This window comes from Drosophila suzukii, chromosome 3, assembly GCF_043229965.1.
Source record: "Drosophila suzukii chromosome 3, CBGP_Dsuzu_IsoJpt1.0, whole genome shotgun sequence".
In the NCBI taxonomy this organism is placed as follows: Eukaryota; Metazoa; Arthropoda; class Insecta; order Diptera; family Drosophilidae; genus Drosophila; species Drosophila suzukii.
Window position 1 is genome coordinate 52,251,264 of NC_092082.1, and position 21,502 is coordinate 52,272,765.

Consider the following 21,502-nt stretch of genomic DNA (forward strand, 5'->3'; position numbering starts at 1 on the left):
GGGAGTGGGTGGCACCTCCGGCAGACACCACGGAGGGGACGGCGGGCAGGGCTCGTCCTCGTCCTCGTCCCTCAGCCCCGGACTGGGCTCCTCGGCCGCGTAACTGGGAGTAAGTGGGACCTTCCACGAATTTGCCTTCGGATCCCACAGCCGTCGCTCCTCCTCCTCCACCTCTCTCAGCCGGGCTTACCATCGCGCCGCCGCCCTCTCATGGTCCTGGAGCAGCTTGGCCTGCCACCGGTCCTCCTCCTCCTTCGCCTCTCGCAGCCAGACATGACATCGCACCGCCTCCTCCCTATGGTCCTGGCACAGCCTGGCCTGCCACCGCGGCTCCTCCTGCATCGCCTCTCGCAGCCAGGCATGACATCTCGCCGGCGCCTTTCTATGGTCTTGGCGCAGCCTGGCCTGCTCCTCCTTCGTTCGATGTTCAGACCTCGTGATCCTGGTGCTCATTTTGACCTCTCGATCGCAGGGCTCCTCTTACACGAAACCTCGGTTGCAGGCCTTCCTCTTTGCTTGACACCGATATGTCCTTCCCTGGGGCGCTTGCTCTCTTACGGTACAGCTCTCTTTGCTGTGCCGTCTTCCCCCTACCTTCGTAAAACACACAAACGTTGTACTCCGTCAGATCATAGTGGCACTCTGTATGCTGCGGTTCGTTGCTTCTCTGACTTTCCTAACTAACTTGCTTTTCAAACCCTAACTTCGACCAACCTTGGTAAGTATCCCTGGAGGTTGTCCTTGGAGGGTATCCTTCGGGGCATTCCTGGGCGGTATCCTTGGAGGGTACTCTTCGGGGCATTTCTGGGCAGTATCCTTATAGTATCCTTGCCTGTTATCCTTGGGGTGTCCTTGCACGGTATCCTTGAAGTAGCCTTAAGGGTATCCTTCGGGCATCATTGGGGTATCCTTGGGGTATGCTTAGTGTATCCTTGCGGTGTCATTGGGCTATCCTTGGGGTATCCTTGGGGTATCCTTGGGGTATTCTTGGGGTATCCTTAGGGTATCTTTGGGGTATCCTTGAAGCATTATTTTATGTTTGAATGATATGCTTTTGGGGTCTCCGTATTGCGTCGTCCAGTGCGTAGGGCTTCCTTATCATATTGGGTAAGAAACGCCGGTGGATTCCGATGTGCCCTTGTTCACTGCTAGCACAATCTCCGGCCATTTTTCGTCCCAGTTTCTCTGGTCCTGCCCTGCGAATTGCGCAATCATAGTCTTGACCGTTCTGTTTGCTCGTTCTGTCGGATTCTCTTGAGGTGTGTAAAGGTGTGTGCGGTGAATTTTTGTCTGATACCCGTAGCGACTTTGGGCCGCACATCTTCCATGACGCGACGTCTTCACTGCCTGCTCGGTGTGGTATGTTTCTGTACAGTATCTCACCTTCCATCACAGCACTCCTTCTCCGTTGTTAAATAGTTATATTTCGTGCCGTTTAGTGCTTGGCACGAATATAAGATTACTTTTTCGGTATCCTGGGTCAGTATTGCTCCGATGTCGTAGTCGCTGGCGTCTGTTTGCAGGATGAAAACTCTACTGAGTCTTGCCCTTACTTCCTCAAACACCATCTGGTGCTCTGGTGTCCACTCCCACTTGCTGCCTTTGCCTAGCAGGTCATTCAGGGGTTTGACGATTCTTGATAAATCTGGTACAATTCGGCGGTACCACGACGCTACTCCTAGGTATTGCCGGAGTTCTTTGACGGTCGAGGGTGGTTCCAGTTCAGCGATGGCAGCTACTTTTTTCGGATCTGTTCCTATTCCCTCGATAGTCACTCGTTGTCCAAGACACAGCAGTTCCTACTTAAAGAATTGGCATTTTTCTGGAGTTAGCATTTGCTTCTTTTAGACGTCGGAACACTTCTTTTATGTTTTCCTTGTGTTCTTCTACTCTGCGACCGATCATTATTATGTCATTTTGGTAAGCGAATGTGTGAGGTGACATCTCGGTGCCAATTACTTGGTCCAAAGCCCGCTGAAATGTTGCCGACGTTGAGTAGAGTCAGTACGGCAGTACTTTCCACTGGAATAGACCTTTGCCTGGCACCGTGAACGCCGTGTATTGACTGCTATTTTCTTCCAGTGGGATCTTCCAGTACCCATCCTTCAGGTCCAAGCTGCTGATGTACCGCACTTCCCTTAGTTAATCTAGGATGTAGTTTATGCGGGGAATTTGGTAGGCATCCTTCACTGACTTCACGTTGACCTAGTTGAAGTCGACGCACAGTCTCCACTTGCCTGTCTTCTTTTTCACCATCTTGATGGAAGAGCTTTATGGGCTCTTTGAATGCTCTATGAACCCCATTTGGAGAACCTCTGCTTGATTGGTTTGTCATCCTTCATTTTGATCTGTTGTTCTGCCATATTCGATGTTACCGTCATTGTGTTGAAGTCTTCCAGCTCTGTTTGCAGGAACGCTGCAGTATCGTTCAACTCGCTTGCCTGTTTAAGGAGTGCTACCGATAGATTCTCCTCAAGCCATCCATTTTGTCGGTTCCTGGCTGGTATTATTATCTCGTGTCCAGCACACCTTATCTCGGTTACGACTTGTGTCAGGAAGATCCATCCCCAAACCAACGGATCCACTACTCCGTGTAAAATCAACAGGCTCATGGACACCTGTTTGATGCCGAATTTGACCGCCACCTCGAGCTGCGCATTAATTCCGCCGCATCTTCCGTCTGCCAACCTAGCTTGCCACCTCGTCCTTTTAATCCTTCCTAGAGCAGCAAGATTGTCCGCCATTTCTTCGCTAACGAAGCTTGCCGTAGCTCCGGTGTCAATTGTTTCTTTGTGGCTGTTCCCAGTTAGCTTGGAGGGGTAGTATTGTGCGACCCCCGCTCGCCTCCCTGAGATCGCTGGCCATTTCCCGATCGTATGCAGCAATCGGCGCTTCTGACACCCACCTTTCCGCATATCTAGCAGAATAACAGCCGTTGGTTTCAACATCCCCAAGCCCAGTATCCGCTCCCACCACATTCCTGACTGACATCCTGCGGGTCTGTGATATGCGGTCTCCACAAGGTATTTTCTGGCTGTCTCTGTTGCTGTTGGGGTGATGTGCATTCCCCTCCGAGTGGTGCGTCTGTTGCCTGCTGCCGTCTGACTCGTTGTGGTGGTGACCATTGGTCATTTCCCTGTGTCTCCTGGTTGTCTGTCTCTTCGCATCTTCTGCATGTGACCTGCGTTGGTGATGCCGAATTGGTCTTCGAGAACTTGTTCGCCTGTCCGAACGCTTTCCGTTCTTTTTTGAGTTGTTCGTACTCATCGGCTAATATCATTAGCGTATCCAGGTCCGACAGTTTGTACGCTCTTAGGAAGATCCTTAGACTTTAAGACTTTTAAGTGGCCTCACCATCGCCTGCATGTCGATCATGTAGTCATCGAACGAATCGTTGAAGCCCTGCTTCCGTTGCCGGACCTGATCCGCCAGCGTGGTGAAGAAATCTCTCGGCAGAAAATAGGTGTGGAAGCTTTCTATAAACTCCGCCCAGGTTCTCCATTGCTTGTTGTTGGCGATGAACCACTTCAAAGCCCTTTCCTTAAGCAATTCCGGCATTGTCGGACCATTCTATCTGCTCCAGGAACTCGAACGGGTTCGACCAAACAGCGGGTGTGTGGCTCGGCTGCTCTCGGTATCTCCTCGCGCTGGTAGCACTGGCTGCTGATGTTCCCCGTCCTGGCTTGTCGACGCGTTGACTCGACGTCCGCTGGCTCCTCTATCTCGGGATGCTCGTATTGACCCGCCTCTGCTCGCACGCCGACGCGTTGCCTCGGGGTCGCTTGTCGCGCCTTGGACCCGCAGAGAGATCGGCCTTGCGGGCTTAGGAAAGCGTCACCAATCTCAGACTAGGGTGAACAGGCCTAGCTCTCCAGGGCTACGCCTTTCGAGACAATAAACGCCTGTCCCTTGCTGTCGATCGCTCGCCCTTCCTGACTGCTAGTTTGGTACTCTGGCACTCGGGGTTTTGGGCAGTTTCTGTTCCGGGACTTCGCCGGTAATCGCAGGGCTCTCCAAGACAATGCCTCTTGAAACAACAAATCGATCGACCGCTCGTCCTTCGCGCCAGGCGCTGCTTGGTCCAGCAAGGTACACTGGGTCTTAGACAACTTTCCCCCCGAGCTCACGGTTTCTCGTCGCAGGACTCTATTGTTGGACTCTGACAGATCCCCAGGGCGATACGCCAGGGTGTGGTCGTGACAAAGTTGGAAACAAATCGCCTTGACTTGATGTCCCAGTCCCGAACGTCTCGACGTAGCTGACTTACTCCTTGTAGGCTTCCCACGGCGCTGCTTCCGATGACTGCATCTGTTGTTGCTGACTTGCTGCTGGTTGACTAGGTATTTCGACTTTTACAATTCACTGATCGTGGCGGATTGACTACTCGTGATCGACTGATCGGCACCACTTCAGGGTCTGAATTCCACGGTTTTACCGTTTGACCTTTCGCCCTCTGCAACAGGCCCCACACTAGGGTACCAAGCGCGGCGATCTACCGTTAACACTTCGCTCTTTCTCTTCAAGCTCTCTTTCCTCGTACTCTCGAAAATCTCTCGAATTGACTTCTCCAAACTTTCTTGAACTGAATTCTCCAAAATCTCTTTTCCCGCAGTGCCGCTACTACGCGTATTTAGCAGCTGGTAGGCCTCCGTACAGTCGATATCCGCTTCTATTTGTGCGGAGTTATTTAACTCCTCACACCAGTTTAAGCAACAATCGCTATAAGCAATAGGAAGGTATACAATACATGAGTCGATTAATGTATTCGGAAGTACTACACATATAATAGAGTAGGACACTCCTGAAAATTTAACATCAATCTTGAGGGGATATATTTCCCCAAATATAACAATAGAAGTTCGCTGTACTCTAGAGGACTTTTAAAGAATTCAAAAACCACTCAATGATAATTTTATAATTAAACTATAATTAAACGTTATAAAATTCTTTATTGTATGAGGAAGAAATTGGGGATACAACGATATGCCAATATACGAAGCGCACGCCTTAGATATTTGGCGGAGAGAAAGCTCTCGATCTGAAGATGCTGAAGATAAGCTAGACCCGTTGAAGTCGAGCAGCCGAGAGAGAGAGAGTCGACTTGGAACCAAAAATGCAATAGAAATCTATAATAATTATGAATGCTCATTAAACTTTTTTTATACGGTAGGTGGCGGCTGCTGCCTGACCCGACATCCTCCCCCAGTTGGGCAACTCGTCCTTAAGGGCCAAAAGGGACAGCTTTGACACTGCGCGCTTGGTGGTTCCAGATGACGTTCTGATCCCTGCCACTCGAGCGACTTCATCCCGACCAGGGATCAGCTCCATAATTCTCGCCAGTGGCCACTTCATCGGGGGTAGGTTATCGTCCTTGACCAGCACCACATCGTTGACAGCCAAGGCTGGCCGGAGGTACGCCATTTGGAGCGTTGCTGAAGGAGGCTTCAGTACTACTCTTTCCATCGGGTGCAGAAAAACTGCTGCAGGAAGGACACACGTTGCCAACTGTCCAGTCGACCTCCTGTTAAAAAATGGGCTGGCCTTAACTCAATTAATCAAGGTCGGCAGGATCTTCTGAAAGAGGCAATATCGGTCGTGAATTTATGACAGCACCAATGTGACAGAGCAGAGTTCGCAGCTCCTCAAATCCAAAAACTGAGGGCCCCTCCGCCCGGTAAAAGTGATGCTTGGTAGTTTTGACTGCCGCTTTGTGCACAAGCAAATACCCGCTGCAGTGATGAAAATGAATCAGCGTACCTAGAACCAGCTATTATGCCCAAGTACGGAGACTGGGACCGCAACTGGCAACTCATCTTGAGGACCAAGAAGAAACGGAGGACCATGTGCCCACAGATCATCGTCGATCAACTCATTGAGAAGAGCACCCCGAGACAGGATGTACGCCGGGTTCAAGGACGTGGGAACATACCGTCGTTCCATCGTTCTAGTTAACTCCTGGATCGTCGAAACTCGATTGGCAATGAAAACATTAAGCCGGGCGGGTTCCTCTCGAATCCAGGACAGCACCACTGCAAAAATGCTTCCCATAGTGCACCTTCAGATTACCTACTTCTGACATATGCCTCGCCAGCATTTCGGCTCCTGATAATCCCTGTTCCGGTACCGTATCAGTCTTCAGAGGCGCCACTCGAGACTTCGAGTAAAGCAGGTGACTTCTCGATCCTGTACCTCTTGACACGACATAAACACACGCACCATAAGCCCCGATGCTGGCGTCACAGAATCCATGAATCTCCAAATCGGCCGGTGATGATAGTGACCATATAGGAAATTCGGCCCGCTGGGTCATAGCAAAGCTGCAGCAAATCTTCTCCCATTCAAAGTGAAGAGCCAGAGGAAGACTCTCGTCCCAGGACAACTTTTCCCGGCACAGTTTCTGTAGGAAGATCTTTGACCTTGTGATGACTTGCCCGACCAGTTCTAAACGATCTGTTCGTACCCAAAGGTGCTCAACAAGACCACACCCAACAAATCAAGCAGTAGACAAGTTGGGAACAGTACCAGGCGCTCAGTAGCACCCACTGCATATGAGAATTGCTGATCAGCATATTATATGTCTCACTAACTCACCGTCTCACCGACTCAATGGCACACTGACCCGCCAATGCAGTCAGCACATTTTGCAGTGTCAGCCAACTACGCAAAGCCAACTACGCAAACTGCTACCATAATCATAATTCCCTGACCTACTTTAGAATATAACTTACTTCACTAATCATTACACTAAACTTCCGTGTTCCAAATAGTATATAAACATGTACCAAATGAAGAATAAATCAGTTATCAACACACCTCATAACTCCGCGGTTCTATTTCCTACATTTGGAATAGTGCTCGTAATACACTATCTAAACTAGCAGCTAACCACGTTAGCTCACCCACAGCGCAGCTCCAGCATTGCCTGTTGTCTGGCATCGCAGTAACCATCGTTACCATTGCCGCGACGCGATCGTCCTGCCATCAAAGCGTCCCCGTGACAGCGACAAGTGCTCATCACCCCCTTGTCCCGCGGTGTGACCCGGAAGTGTCTACTTCGGTTAGGCACAAACATTGGTGACCCCGACGTGATCCTTTACCAACAAAGGATCACACTCAAGCAACCCCCTTCCCACCAAAGGCTGAACCTCTGACTGGTGAGAAGACCCGTTAAGTTCACAACATCCACCCGCCCTGGAAGCCATAGCTTTATCCAGCTTCACAGGATACGCTTTTTCTTCCAGCGTCACAGGAACTCAGCTTCATCCAGCTTCACAGGATACGCTTTTTCTTCCAGCGTCACAGGAACTCAGCTTCATCCAGCTTCACAGGATACGCGTCTTCTTCCAGCGTCACAGGAGCGTCAGCTACATCCAGCTTCACAGGATACTCAGCTTCATCCAGCTTCACAAGATACTCAGCTTCATCCAGCTTCACAGTATACTCAGCTTCACAGGATTCTTTGTTTCCAAGACACACAATATGTCTATTTCATTAATAGAGGAAACAAGTCACACAAGAATCGATTTACACAATCGATGACTAGACACCCAAAACGAGCTGCAAGGGAAAATCCAACAGCTCATTAAGAATTAAGGCAAGGATTCTGCCGACAGACGCCACCGAGAGGGCTATTATTCCGGTAAGCTAAATCAGTTAAACGATCTCTGGCAGCAGTTTTGCGACCTAGATGAAGAAGTCCAGCAAGCGGCATTACCCACTGGAAGTGAGTACTCTTCACGAGTAGTAGCACTTAAGAAGCTGGTCGAAAAATATCAGAATATCTTTCTGGACAACATGCCGACTGGAAGCGGGCTTCCGAAGGCCCCGAGACGAACTTCGGCCAACATCAAGATCACAACAAGAGATCAAGTCAAAGAGAGAGATCAAGTCAAGAGATCAATTGACACGGTGATCCGACAGTTGCAGAGAAGATGCAACGAATTGGAGTCATCATTAACATTAGCCTCGAACGCTCCAACCGTCACCCCAGCTCAAAGGCACCTGAATCTCCATTGGGCGTTGCTGGGGCGTTGCACCTGGGGCCGCAGTCCTGGCAGAAGCAGAGCTAGCTCAATTCCACACATTATACGAGGAATACGAAATGAACCTGCTTCGAGAAAACGACTCGCCAATGAGCCTAAACTTGGCACTTGCGCCAATTAGCATTCCGAAGTTCACGGCGAGTTTCTAGCCTGGCCACGGTTCCGTGATCTCTTTGTGGAATTGGTACATAATAAGCCATATTCGACCAGTCAAAAACTACATATTCTACAGAGTTCGCTTCGTGGTGAAGCGAGAAACGTCTTGACAGATACAGCCTTCTCACAGGGTGGCTATGACGACACCTGGTTGCGTTTAAAGGCCAGGTACCAGAACGGAAAAATACTAGTATTCGCCGCCATTGCAAAAATTATTGACCATAAGCCTATAGACGGCTCCTCGCGCCAACTAAGGGCCTTACATGACACTATAAAGAACTCAATGAGTACTCTTAAAAACCTCGATATCAGCACAAAATCCTGGGATCCAATCCTGTGTTTTCTTATCAGAAGAAAACTAGACCTGCAGTTTCTAGCTGCTCTAGAAAATTCAGCGGATACACCAACGGAAATTCCAACGTTATGGAGTGTACTGACGTTTATTGAGCGGCGCGCTTGCATGCTGGAGACGATAAGCGCACAACCTACAGAACACTCCGCCATCATTCAGTTCACAACGAAGAGAGCTTTGTCACCTCGGACAACATAATCTTAGAGCATGTAGCCGTATCCAGCAAATGGACCCCAAAGCACGGCGCCAAGCCATTATTCAAGTAGGAGCATGCACAAATTGTTTGTCTACAGCTCATAAGGTTGAAAACTGTGAACCGACCACTTGTCGAGTCTGCCAGCAACGGCATCATTCACTGTTACACCAAGGACCGACTAGCAATCCAGTGGCCGGCGCAGTAACCATTGCAGGCTACGACAACCCTAGAGGATAAACTCTGCTCGCGACCGCCAAGGTCTCATTACAAGGGCCAAACGGGCAATTTCAAACATGTCGCGCTGTAATAGATGGTGGATCACAGGTGAATCTTATCTCAAGGAGAATGGCAGATCTGCTATCTCTTAAGGAAAGGTCACCGATTGAAATATCGGGAATCGGAGGAAAAATATCAACAGCAATTAGATCAACACTAAAGCTCTCATCAGTTACATCAGGGTTTGAAATACTAATAGAGGTATTTATTATTCCCACAGTCATTACAGACCAACCGTCAGTACCGATTGATACCGATCTTAATATTCCCGGGGGACTGCCGTTAGCACATCCTGACTTTCGGCAACCTGGACCCGTTGACCTAACCTTAGGGGTTGAGTTGTATTCTCGTGTAATTACCGGTGAACTTCTTGAACTAGGACCTAATAAACCTTTGGCACAAGGCACAAGGCTTGGTTATGTAATCACAGGTTATCTCAATAAAGAAACCTCATCTGATACGGAAATCAACCCTATTCTAATAGAAGACAGAGATGATCTTGCAGGACCGAATGTTGCTTATGCGCCAAAGAAAGGATTCATTTAACGAACTTAGCATTGATGGAGCATAAAATAAGGGAACCTGAAGATATATGTAGCCAATCAAGAACCAGCGACACTGACTCGTCCGATTGCGGATCAACCATTTTACATAATAGTTAATTGCAGCATTTAATACTACAAAAGAAAAACCAATTGATACAGAACCGACTTCTCATCAACTTAAAACCAATAAGAAGCTTGACTGTTGTTCAAAATTTCTAAATTGAACCAAGAAATATCTAAGTGTTGTTGCAGAAAGTCCACATACCACAGACGTGCCAAATAATCAAGATTTACGAGGGCACAATTTCAGTCCCCACGGTAATGTAAATTTTATCGCAACGGGGAGTGTTAAGCAGCATCAAGAAGGTATGAGTGACCTGAATCACAAACATGAACCGCCGCAGTTGAAGGAAGGATCCACCTCGGTCATTGATTTGTTAGGTGATTCCTATACAATTCGGCCAAGAGCTGACCGACATCACGACTTAATTGAGGGTACCCCATCGCAGTAACCATCGTTACCATTGCCGCGACGCGATCGTCCTGCCATCAAAGCGTCCCCGTGCCAGCGACAAGTGCTCATTACCCCCTTGTCCCGCGGTGTGACCCGGAAGTGTCTGCTTCGGTTAGGCACAAACAGGATCATATAACCGAGCGATTGAGGATAGGACGATGCGCCTAGTTGAACTTGAGCTTGACTGGAGCCCATCAAATGCAAATAGCAAGCGATCAGTAGCAAGATCCTAAGCGAGGCCAATAGTTTTCGTAAAGTTGCTGCCGTTATCAAACCTCAGAAAGGACTCGCGATCCTCTTCCGGCACATCAGACTTCAAGCGGAATTGATTCTTAGCGAGGATCCTTGATGTTTGCTTCATTATATTGATAGCTTCAGCAGAGAACCATCTCCTGAAATTAAATCGTCCACGTAAAAAGCGCGACGCAGAATTTTAACACTCTTTGGAAACATCGGCTGCTCATCCTCAGCCAATTGACGCATCGCTCGCACTGACAAAAATGATTCCGGCTTTATTCTATAAGTTACAGTATCAAGCTTAAAAAACTGCAACTCATTCTTGGTCGAATCCCGCCAAAGGATACACTGCGAGTAGCTGTCCTCAGGGTCAACTCTGACACATCGGTACATTTTGCAGATATCTCCTGTAATGACCGATGGTAACGGAACCTTAAAAGGATGTGCAGCAACTTTGGCTGGAGAACCGGTAGCACCAGATCCATCAAAAACAACCCTGGAGGACAGTTCAACAACTAAGCTCAGGGTTGTTTCAAAACACAATGGTGCGTAAGGAAGTACTGGGATGCTCGCATTAGCCGGAACTAGAGACATATGCCCCAACGCCAAATACTCCTTTATAAACGCAGCATACTGGTTCTTCAATTGAGAGTGACGACTGAGCTTCTTTTCGAGGGAGAGAAATCGTCGCACGGCTAGCTGTGATGCCTCCACCCACAGCTGCGGCAATTATTAACGACGCAGTCCCGCAGGCTATGGCCCGTTCGGAGACATTTTCGACAAAGGCCGAGTCGCCTAGCCTCGCCAAAGCGGCTCTCAGGGGGCAACAGTAGAAATCTTGGACACGCACCTTGGCGCACCTGGCCATGGCCACATCCTCAGCCTCGAGAGTCCTGCATCGCTGCTCCAAGAATTTCGCCATCGAATCCCACGTAGGAACAAGGTCCAAATTGGAGGCAGTCTGGCCTTCCTCCCACTTCGCCTGGGTTATTGGGTCTTTGAAGGAGCACCTGGACGATGACGCGGCCGGTGATTTGTTGCGTCGTTCCCCGTTACATAGCGACTAACTAACCTTGACGCACGTGGAGCATGGCGTCCTCCACCTTTGAAATTGACTGAAAGGTTCCTTGGATCCTCTTCAAATCCTGGGGGAGAGCGTTGGCCTTGCATTTTGAAATATCTACCAAAGGTTAAGTGGGTGCACCTGTGTCTGCGATGCTGGAACCCATCGCCACCGATTACGACCGATTTAATAAACCCGCTGTACTTAATTCTGGGACTAGGCTGTAGCCAAATTAGAATTATTAATTATTAAAAAACATAATGTAATAAAATTTTTAATTTGTTCGCGGCGAACACAATCTGTCCCACTGTGCACACAAGAACCGTAAGCCGCATTAACGGACGTATGTTTATATAACGGTTTGTGCGCTGGCGAATGCACTCGAAAACGGAATGTATGTACTATGTAAGTAGTATATGCACTAGATAACGGGCCGGATAACAATTGACGGCCGGAATGCAATTTATAAGTGTATTAGGCTATGTATATTTATTTAAAAATCGGTACACATGTATATTTAAACGGGTTGTATTTTATTTTCGTGAAATTGGTAATATTATTAATTGTATAACGTCGGGGTTACCAATGTTCAGTCATTGAGATTTTTCAAGGACTATCCTTAATCCGCTCCAAATAATAAAGCCGATGGTAATAATTAAAACATTATAATAATCTTTATTGTTGTATTCCAATTAAAGGGAGACGACAGATCGGGTTGAGATTTAATGTCCAACTGACTTTATTCGGCTCTGTATAGCTGTGGTATTTTTGGTATATTAGAGTGTACATAATAACAGAGAATATCGATAAAGTAAACGGCAAATGGCCAAGATTTCGTGATTATGATACATATCGTTTTCGGATTAAGTGAGAGCTACAGGGGCCAGTGTCAGGCTTTCTTTTCACCTCGTACTCCGGAGTTTAATTTACCGCCCGAATTTTGGCGTCGAGGTTGGTCTTTTCCGTTTTGGCAGCCTAACCGATCAGAGGTAAAAGTTTTTCTACAGGAGTCCAACCCTCAAAGTTTAGCGCAACTGACTAGTATCAGTCGGTTCTACGTATTGAGCCATCGGAAAATAACGAAATATAATCAGGAATTAACTGCGGCTTAGGGTGAGTTGTAGCAGAGAACGCAATTATAACGTTAAGCTTATTCGGCAGCTACTGGCGCGTCTACAAAGGGGCATGCGTGGCCACCGTTTGTTCCAGCGAGGTCTGTGGAAGTCATCCCCTAACCGAAGTCCGTCAAGCTGCTGGAAAAACTCGGTCGAGAAGCAGAAGAAAAACTCAGCTCAGGGCCACGTCGACAGTGTTTGCTTTTGGGAGATCCGTTCTTCGATTGAGCGAGGGCGAGAGGTCCGTCGTGGAACCTTGGCGGAGTTTTGTGATGGAGCCGTACATTTCCCGTAAAAATGCCTGAAAATTAAGCTAAGCTTTAAGAGGGAAGAAAGGGGGAATCGGAAAAGTTAAGCTCTCTATCATTTTTGGTGACCCCGCCCGTTTAAACGCGTTCAGAGAAATTTTGTGACCGGCTACATTCGGGCTAACCTTCAGGACGAAGGAGAAAATTGTTAAGGACCTGTGAAAAGGAGATTATTAGTAACACGAGTTAGTTTAAGTGGAATTTTTAAGATGAAAAAAACCAGTTCATGGCGAAGCAGTTTATCAATCCAGTTTTTATTAGAGTGTGCCATTCTGTAATGCAATTTTAAATGGATTTTAGTTTTTTTTGTAGTTTTTCACAGTTTCTGTGAATTACCTACAAATTTCCCGCAGTTAGCCGCAAGCGTCTCGGCGAAAGCGCTTTCATCGATGGATGTTCCTGCAAGCGGTAAGTGCCTTAATTTTTGCTTTTAAATAATAAGAAAAAAAAAATCAAGGCGGTATAAAGAAAATAAAAAAGAAAAAATAAGTCACACCGCACGCAAATGCCCTGCGATCCGGCAGATCGAGACGTCAAGCTCTCTCCTTGTGACTATACTAGATCCGTCGGAAAGTATGTAACAGGCAAAAGGAAGCGTTTCCGACCCCATAAAGTATATATATTATTGATCAGGATCACTAGCCGAGTCGATCTAGCCATGTCCGTCTGTCCGTCTGTCCTTATGACCGCTGAGATCTCGGAAACTATAAGAGCTACAATACTGGGATTAGGCATGCAGATTGCTGAGCTTCCTGCGCAGAGCCCGTTTGTTTCAGCAATGTGCCAATGTGCCACGCCCACAAACCACCCAAAACTGTGGCTCCTACAGTTTTGATGCTAGAATAAAAATTTTAACTGCAATGTATTGTTATCTTCGATACCTATCGATTGACGCAAAAAAAGTTTGCCACGCCCACTTTAATAGCCAGATATCGCGGAATTTATCAAAGACAGAGAATTGGGACTTCAGAAAGCAGCGAAAGTCTTTCACGCGAATATGCCACACCCGGACCAGTAACGCCCACAATTTTCATGCTAGAAAAAAATTTTAACTGAAATGTATTAGCCTGTGGCGCCCACAATTTTCATGCTAGAAAAAATGTTAATTGAAATGTATTAGTCTTGTCAATACCTATCGATTGATCTAACAAAAGTTTGCCACACCCACAAACTTCAAAAAGTCGTAAGTATGAACGCGGATATCTCGGAAACTATCAAAGATAGAGAATTGGGATTTCAGATTTACATTCCGTAGCCTTGTACGCAGCGAAAGTGTTTTACGCGAATATGGCACGCCCACAATGCCCACAAGCCGCACCTGTTGCGTCCACAGTATTCATGCCAGAAAAAAAAACTGAAATTTAACTGAAATGTATTAGTCTCGTCAATACCCATCGATTGATACAAAAAAGCTTGCACCGCCCACTCTAATGGCCACAAACCGCCCAAACCTATGGCGTCCACAATTTTCATGCTCATGTTAATTTAAATGTATTAGTCTCGTCAATACCTATCGATTGACTCAAAATAAAGTTTGCCGCTCCCACTCTTATGCCCACAAGCCGCCCAAACCTGTTGTGCCCACAATTTTCATGCTAAATAGAAAATTTGAGCTGAAATGTATTAGTCTCTTCAATAACTATCGATTGACCAAAAAAAGTTTGCCACGCCCACTCTAACGCCCATAACGCTTTAATCAATCTACCGCATAACCATATATTGAGATCGCGGGTAGGTGGCGAATTTCAATCATGCTTTGCTGTTGCATATCTCCATTTCCCTTTGGTCCCTAAAGCTGAGTAACGGGTATCTGATAGTCGATGTACTCAACTATAGCGTTCTTCCATGTTAATAGTTAATAAACTATTTACTATTGCAATAACAAAAGACACACATCACGCGAACCTTACTATGTTAGTAGTGGCTTAACTATTAAACAAACAAAGCAAAAACAAAAACATTTATTCAATGGTGAAAGTCGCCATTGATTTTACAAAAAAAAGACTAAGCTTTTTTAATACTAAAAAAAAACGGCATTAGGAATAGAAAAATGTTTGCATTGTAGCAATGTTGTTTTTCTAAAAACAAAAAACGTAACAAAAATTTTTTAAAAATACTTTTTAAAAAAGCATAACAAAATTCCGCGCTTTATATCAGCTTCAGATTTAAGAAAATGTTCTTTTCTTAAGAAATTGTTCCTTGGAATTTAGAAAAAATCTCCTTTAATCGTAAAATAGGCCTAAGTAGGAAGTAGCCTAGGGGTCTGTCGGCTGTTTATTTTACATATGTTATTGAGGCTTATAGCCCCAAGTGTGGGTTCAGTCCAACGGCGAACTTGAAAGTTCACTGAATCCATAATCCATAAACACCCAGAATAACTCCGATTCCCAATTGGAACTGTTTTTTTTTTCATTATACAGTTGTGGCAACAAAAATAACACCAATGTGTAGGCAATTGCTCTTTGTGCTACAAAATGTTCACTTTTTGCAATGTTTTTATTCTGATTGTAAGGGTAAGTAGGGTTACATATCTATTATCTAAAATAAAAGTGGTTACGCGCATAATGCGGATGGTTTTTAAGATTTCGATACATTTATCAAAAAAGTAGCAAAGTTAAGCGGCAAAAAAATAGCACTATTAACGGTTTTCGTTTTAAAACTTCATATGCTCAGATTTTTTGGCTGTTTTTCGTTTTGTTGCATTAAGAATAAGTACTACTATTTGAATTGGTAAAATAATGAATAAAATAGTGTTCCCAATGGGTCATTAAGCGCACTGTAATGATAAAAATATATGGAAATTCAAAAAGCTAATTTATAAAGGCAATGCAAAAGGTAAGTTCGTCAAATTCTTTAAAATAATGATTAGTAGGTACCTAAAACAAGAACACAAAAGAATAGCACGCAGTGCGAAAGCCGCAATGACCCCATAACTGTTAAAAAGTCAGGTGCATGAATGCAAGTAGGTCCCGTTTAAACCGCCTATCAAGTTGAATATTTTTTTTTTTAATATTTGTAGGTACATAAAAAGTTGAATGTAATGTACATAAACAAAAACTATGCGCTTGACGTCAAAAAAAAAATTTTCCCTGCAGAGCATGGGTGAATTTGAAGGACGAGTTTTAAATAATGCCCACAATAAAAGGAAAACTCTTTTATGGTCTGGCGCTTGAAAATTGCTTATGCTTAGATGAAAAAGGCTTAAATTCACATCAGATAACCTACAAATCCAAATTGAATCCCCAATTCACATTTGCAAAGAATAATAATGATGAAGCAAGTATCATGGTATGGGCATATTCTCTTACTATAGTGATGGTACCATATCATAATGTGAACCCATAGAGGATCAACATGTTAACTTTGATAGCTCAGAAATTATGATGCAATTTTATTCGTAATACAAAATTAATTTATTGTGGAAGCTTTACCACAATTATAAACCAAGAAAAATCTGATAGAGAGTCGTCTAAAGTTTCAAACCCTTAAGCTAAATCGTATAATGGGGACCTTTCAAGAAAAAAAACTGCCCTTGAGCTATTTTGAAATAGCCACACAACAATTTCGTTAAGAAAGATCCTGGTGTCTAGTGATGTATAAGTACATACATTTCAATCAAAAAAATTTTTCAAATCGCTTTATTTTTAAGTTTTTAAAGACTTTTCTTTAAGTGGTGCTATTTTTGTTGCCGCATAACTTTGATACTTTTTTGATAATGTAACGAAATTTTAAAAACTATCCGCATTGTGGGAGTAACCACTTTTATTTTAGTTAATAGATATGTAACCCTACTTACCCTTACAAGCAGAATAAAAATATTGCAAACAAGAAAGGAAGTTAACTTCGGCAAGCCGAAGCTTGTATACCCTTGCAGTTATATTCATTAAATTAAAAAATACAAAAAATGATATTCCCAATTGTATATGTCAGAAAACACCAAAGCTATAATTTGTTTCATATTATTTTCCCACCAATTTTCCGATCGTTTCTATGGCAGCTATATGACAAAGTCGTCTGATTTTGATAAAATTAAATTCAAAATTCAGAACTAATTTAAAAATGTTATTTCCAAGCGTAGGAGGTTATTTGTTAAAAAACACGAAAGCAATAATTTGTTTCATATTATTTTCCAAGCAATTTTCCGATCGTTCCTATGGCAGCTATATTATATAGTCGTCCGATTTTGACAAAATTAAACTCAAAATTCAGAACTAATTAAAAAATGTTATTTCCAAGCGTAAAAGGTTGTATGTTAAAAAACACCGAAGCTATAATTTGTTTCATATTATTTTCCCACCAATTTTCCGATCGTTCCTATGGCAGATATATGATATAGTCGTCCGATTTTGATAAAATTTAATTCGAAATTCAAAACTAATTAATAAATGTTATTTCCAAGCTATGGAGGTTATAAGTAAAACAAGGAAGAACGCTATAGTCGAGTACCTCGACTATCAGATACCCGTTACTCAGCTATATGGAGATATGCAAGCAGCAAAGCGAGATTAAAATGCGCCACCTACCGGCGGTATACAGATTTAAGCGTTATGGGCGTTAGAGTGGGCGAGGCAAATTTTTTTTGGATCAATCGATAGGTATCGACGAGACCAATACATTTCAGTTAAAATTTTTTATCTAGCATGAAAATTGTGGGCGTCACAGGTTTTCGCGGTTTGTGGGCGTTAAAGTGGGCGTGGCAAACTTTTTTTTGGGTCAATCGATAGGTATTGATGAGAACAATACATTTCAGCTAAAATTTTTATTCTAGCATCAAAACTGTAGGAGCCACAGTTTTGGGCGGTTTGTGGGCGTTAGAGTGGGCGTGGCACTGTGCCGAAACAAACTTGCGCTGCGTAAGAAGCTCAGGAATCTGCACGCCAAATCTCAATAGCCTAGCTCCCATAGTTTCCGAGATCTCAGCGTTCATCCGGACGGACAGACAGACGGACAGACGGACAGACGGACATGGCTAGATCGACTCGGCTAGTGATCCTGATCAAGAATATATATACTTTGTGGGGTCGGAAACGCTTCCTTCTGCCTGTTACATACTTTCCGACGAATCTAGTATACCCTTTTACTCTACGAGTAACGGGTATAAAAACACAAAAGATATAATTTAAAAAAATTTTTTTTTTCGATTGTTTCTATGGGAGGTATAAGATATAGTTGTCCGATCCGGCTGGTTCCGACTTATATAGTACCTGCAAGAGATATACGACTTTTGGAAAGTCTCAGCCCGATAGCTTTAAAACTGAGAGACTAGTTTGCGTAGAAACGGACGGACAGACGGACAGAAGGACATGGCTAGATCGACTCGTCTAGGCATGCTGATCAAGAATATATATACTTTATATGGTCGGAAACGTCTCCTTCACTGCGTTGCAAACTGAAATCAATATACCCTCGTATAAAAATGACAATTCTGTAGCACAAAGAAGAATTGCCTACACATTGGTGCTATTTTTGTTGCCGCAGCTGTATATACATTTCTCCAAAAATTTTCAACTAAAACAAGCGTGTCAATTTGTTCCCCTTTAACTTTAAAAATTCCTTCTGATTTCACGAACTTAAACTTGTACATTGCATTGGCAAGCTTCTGTACCCTTACTAAGGGCTATCATAAAAATGTTAATAGCTTTCAAGCTTCACAAAATGTCAAAACAGCATCATTTCGTTCATATTTTAACCGATTGTTCCTTTGGGAGCTATGCTTAAAATATATAAGTCCGTATGGTGAGTTAGCAGAATTATAATACCCTCAGGCAGAGCACAAAAATGTGTTTTGAGGATGTGGTTCTACCGGAACAAGACAAAAACGAGTGCACCCGTTGAATAGCTGCACATATGTACATACATATATATAAGTATTAACTGACCAAATACTGACCAATACTGTCTACATATGTACATGTCTTTTGGCTATTATTGACTCGTTATTATAAAATATTGATTATTTGTATAGTGGTAAATATTAATAAGCTGCAAAATGTAACAATATTGAACTTTAAGAATTACTATGTATATAAATGCGGCTGGTTTCCTTTAGTTGCTCTGAACACGAATAAAGCTTGCTGACTACTGCCGACGAGGGCTTAAGCCGAATAAGACACGTACATTTTCTGAAAGTTTACATATGTATGTATATACAGATGTACACACGAGCTCAAAGCTTGCAGCCATAGTCACAAGGTTGAATTGGTAATTAATAAAGAAAACTTTAGTGATAAGAACTGAAACCCATGCTTATAGTATAAGTCGACACATGTACTTATTTAACAAGTTTCTTAAAAACAGATGACCCGAAAACAAGAAATGAAGACAATTTCGGCATTTTCATACAGCAACTGAAACTATATTTTCGTTATTATTTTGTATCATTCCTTTGCAGCTTTGTTTATTTTTTAAACATTTATTATTATACCCGCTACTCGTAGAGTAAAAGGGTGTACTAGATTTGTCGGAAAATGTGTTACTAGAACAAGGCGTTTCTGACCCTTTAAAGAATATATATTCTTGATCAGGATCACTAGTGTAGTCGATCTAGACTGTCCGTCTTTATGGCAGTCTGTATGAACGACGAGATCTCGGACCCCATAAAAGCTAAATAGTTGTTGTACGGCATGTACAGATTGATTTAGCAGTGTTCTACGCCCACTCTAACTCTCCAATAATGCTAAAATTCGTTTATCACGCACAGTTCTCATTATTTTTGAAAATTTTATATAAAATTTTTATACCCGTTACTCGTAGAGTAAAAGGGTATACTAGATTCGTCGGAAAGTATGTAACAGGCAGAAGGAAGCGTTTCCGACCCCATAAACTATATATATTCTTGATCAGGATCACTAGCCGAGTCGATCTAGCCATGTCCGTCTGTCCGTCTGTCTGTCCGGATGAACGCTGAGTTCTCGGAAACTATGGGAGCTAGGCTATTGATATTTGGCGTGAGGATTCCTGAGCTTCTTACGCAGCGCAAGTTTGTTTCAGTAGAGTGCCACGCCCACTCTAACACAAACCGCCCAAAACTGTGGCTCCTACAGTTTTGATGCTAGAATAAAAATTTTAACTGAAATGTAATGTTCTCATCAATACCTATCGATTGACCCAAAAAAAGTTTGCCACGCCCACCCTAACGCTAATAAACCGCCCACAAACTTCAAAAAATCGTAAATATGAACGTGGATATCTCGGAAACTATCAAAGATAGAGAATTGGGATTTCAGATTTAGATTCCGTAGCCTTATACGCAGCGCAAGTTTGTCACGCGAATATGCCACGCCCACTCTAACGCCCACAAACCGCGAAAACCTGTGACGCCCACAATTTTTTTGCTAGATAAAAAATTTTAACTGAAATGTATTGGTCTCGTCAATACCTATCGACTGGTCCAAAAATTGCCACGCCCACTCTAACGCCCATAACGCTTAAATCTGTATACCGCCGGTAGGTGGCGCATTTTAATCTCGCTTTGCTACTTGCATATCTCTATTTAGCTGAGTAACGGGTATCTGATAGTCGAGGTACTCGACTATAGCGTTCTTCCTTGTTTTTGATTATCAACGTCCAATCTTTCTGTTTGCATTTTCCGTCTCCCTTGCACTCCCCTTAGCTGAGTAACGGGTATATGATAGTCGATGGCATCGACTATAGCATTCTCTCTGGTTTTTTTATCGTTCCTCTGACAGCAGTTTTATATTGTCCTTCCCTTTTTCAAAAGACTTAAATCGTAATTTGAAACTTATAAAGGAATATGCATCCAAATTAAGAATAAACAAGGAAGAACGCTATAGTCGAGTACCTCGACTATCAGATACCCGTTACTCAGCTAAATGGAGATATGCAAGCAGCAAAGCGAGATTAAAATGCGCCACCTACCGGCGGTATACAGATTTAAGCGTTATGGGCGTTAGAGTAGGCGTGGCAAAGTTTTTTTTGGATCAATCGATAGGTATTTACGAGACCAATACATTTCAGTTAAAATTTTTTATCTAGCATGAAAATTGTGGGCGTCACAAGTTTTTGCGGTTTGTGGGCGTTAAAGTGGGCGTGGCAAACTTTTTTTTGGGTCAATCGATAGGTATTGATGAGAACATTACATTTCAGCTAAAATTTTTATTCTAGCATCAAAACTGTAGGGCGGTTTGTGGGCGTTAGAGTGGGCGTGGCACTCTACTGAAACAAACTTGTGCTGCGTAAGAAGCTTAGGAATCTGCACGCCAAATCTCAATAGCCTAGCTCTCATAGTTTCCGAGATCTCAGCGTTCATCCGGACGGACAGACGGACAGACGGACATGGCTAGATCGACTCGGCTAGTGATCCTGATCAAGAATATATATACTTTATGGGGTCGGAAACGCTTCCTTCTGCCTGTTACATACTTTCCGACGAATCTAGTATACCCTTTTACTCTACGAGTAACGGGTATAAAAAGGATGAAGAACAACGATATTATAATTTTGTTTTTTAAGTTACTCGATCATTTCTACAAGAGCTTTCAAATTAAGTGGAGCATTCTGTCCTATTCAGACATAAATACTACCTACAATTAAGTAGAGACTTGGGAAAGTTTCACTCAGATAACTTTAAATCTAATAAAATAGTTTAAGTAGAAATGGCAGTGGAACATGGCTATATAGAGCAAGTGTATATATTTATAATATATATAATATAATATAATAATACAAAAATAATAAA

At 43.7% G+C, this 21,502-nt stretch overlaps 1 long non-coding RNA gene across 1 annotated transcript; it reads right to left on the minus strand.

The window, feature by feature from the left end:
- Positions 1-12,051: 12,051 nt before the first annotated feature.
- Positions 12,052-19,450, minus strand: LOC139352999 (uncharacterized). The gene is made up of 3 exons (XR_011604074.1): positions 18,823-19,450; positions 13,141-13,203; positions 12,052-13,076 (listed from the first exon to the last, which is right to left on the minus strand). It is a non-coding gene; the product is annotated as an uncharacterized lncRNA (long non-coding RNA).
- Between the last annotated feature and the right edge of the window lie 2,052 nt (positions 19,451-21,502).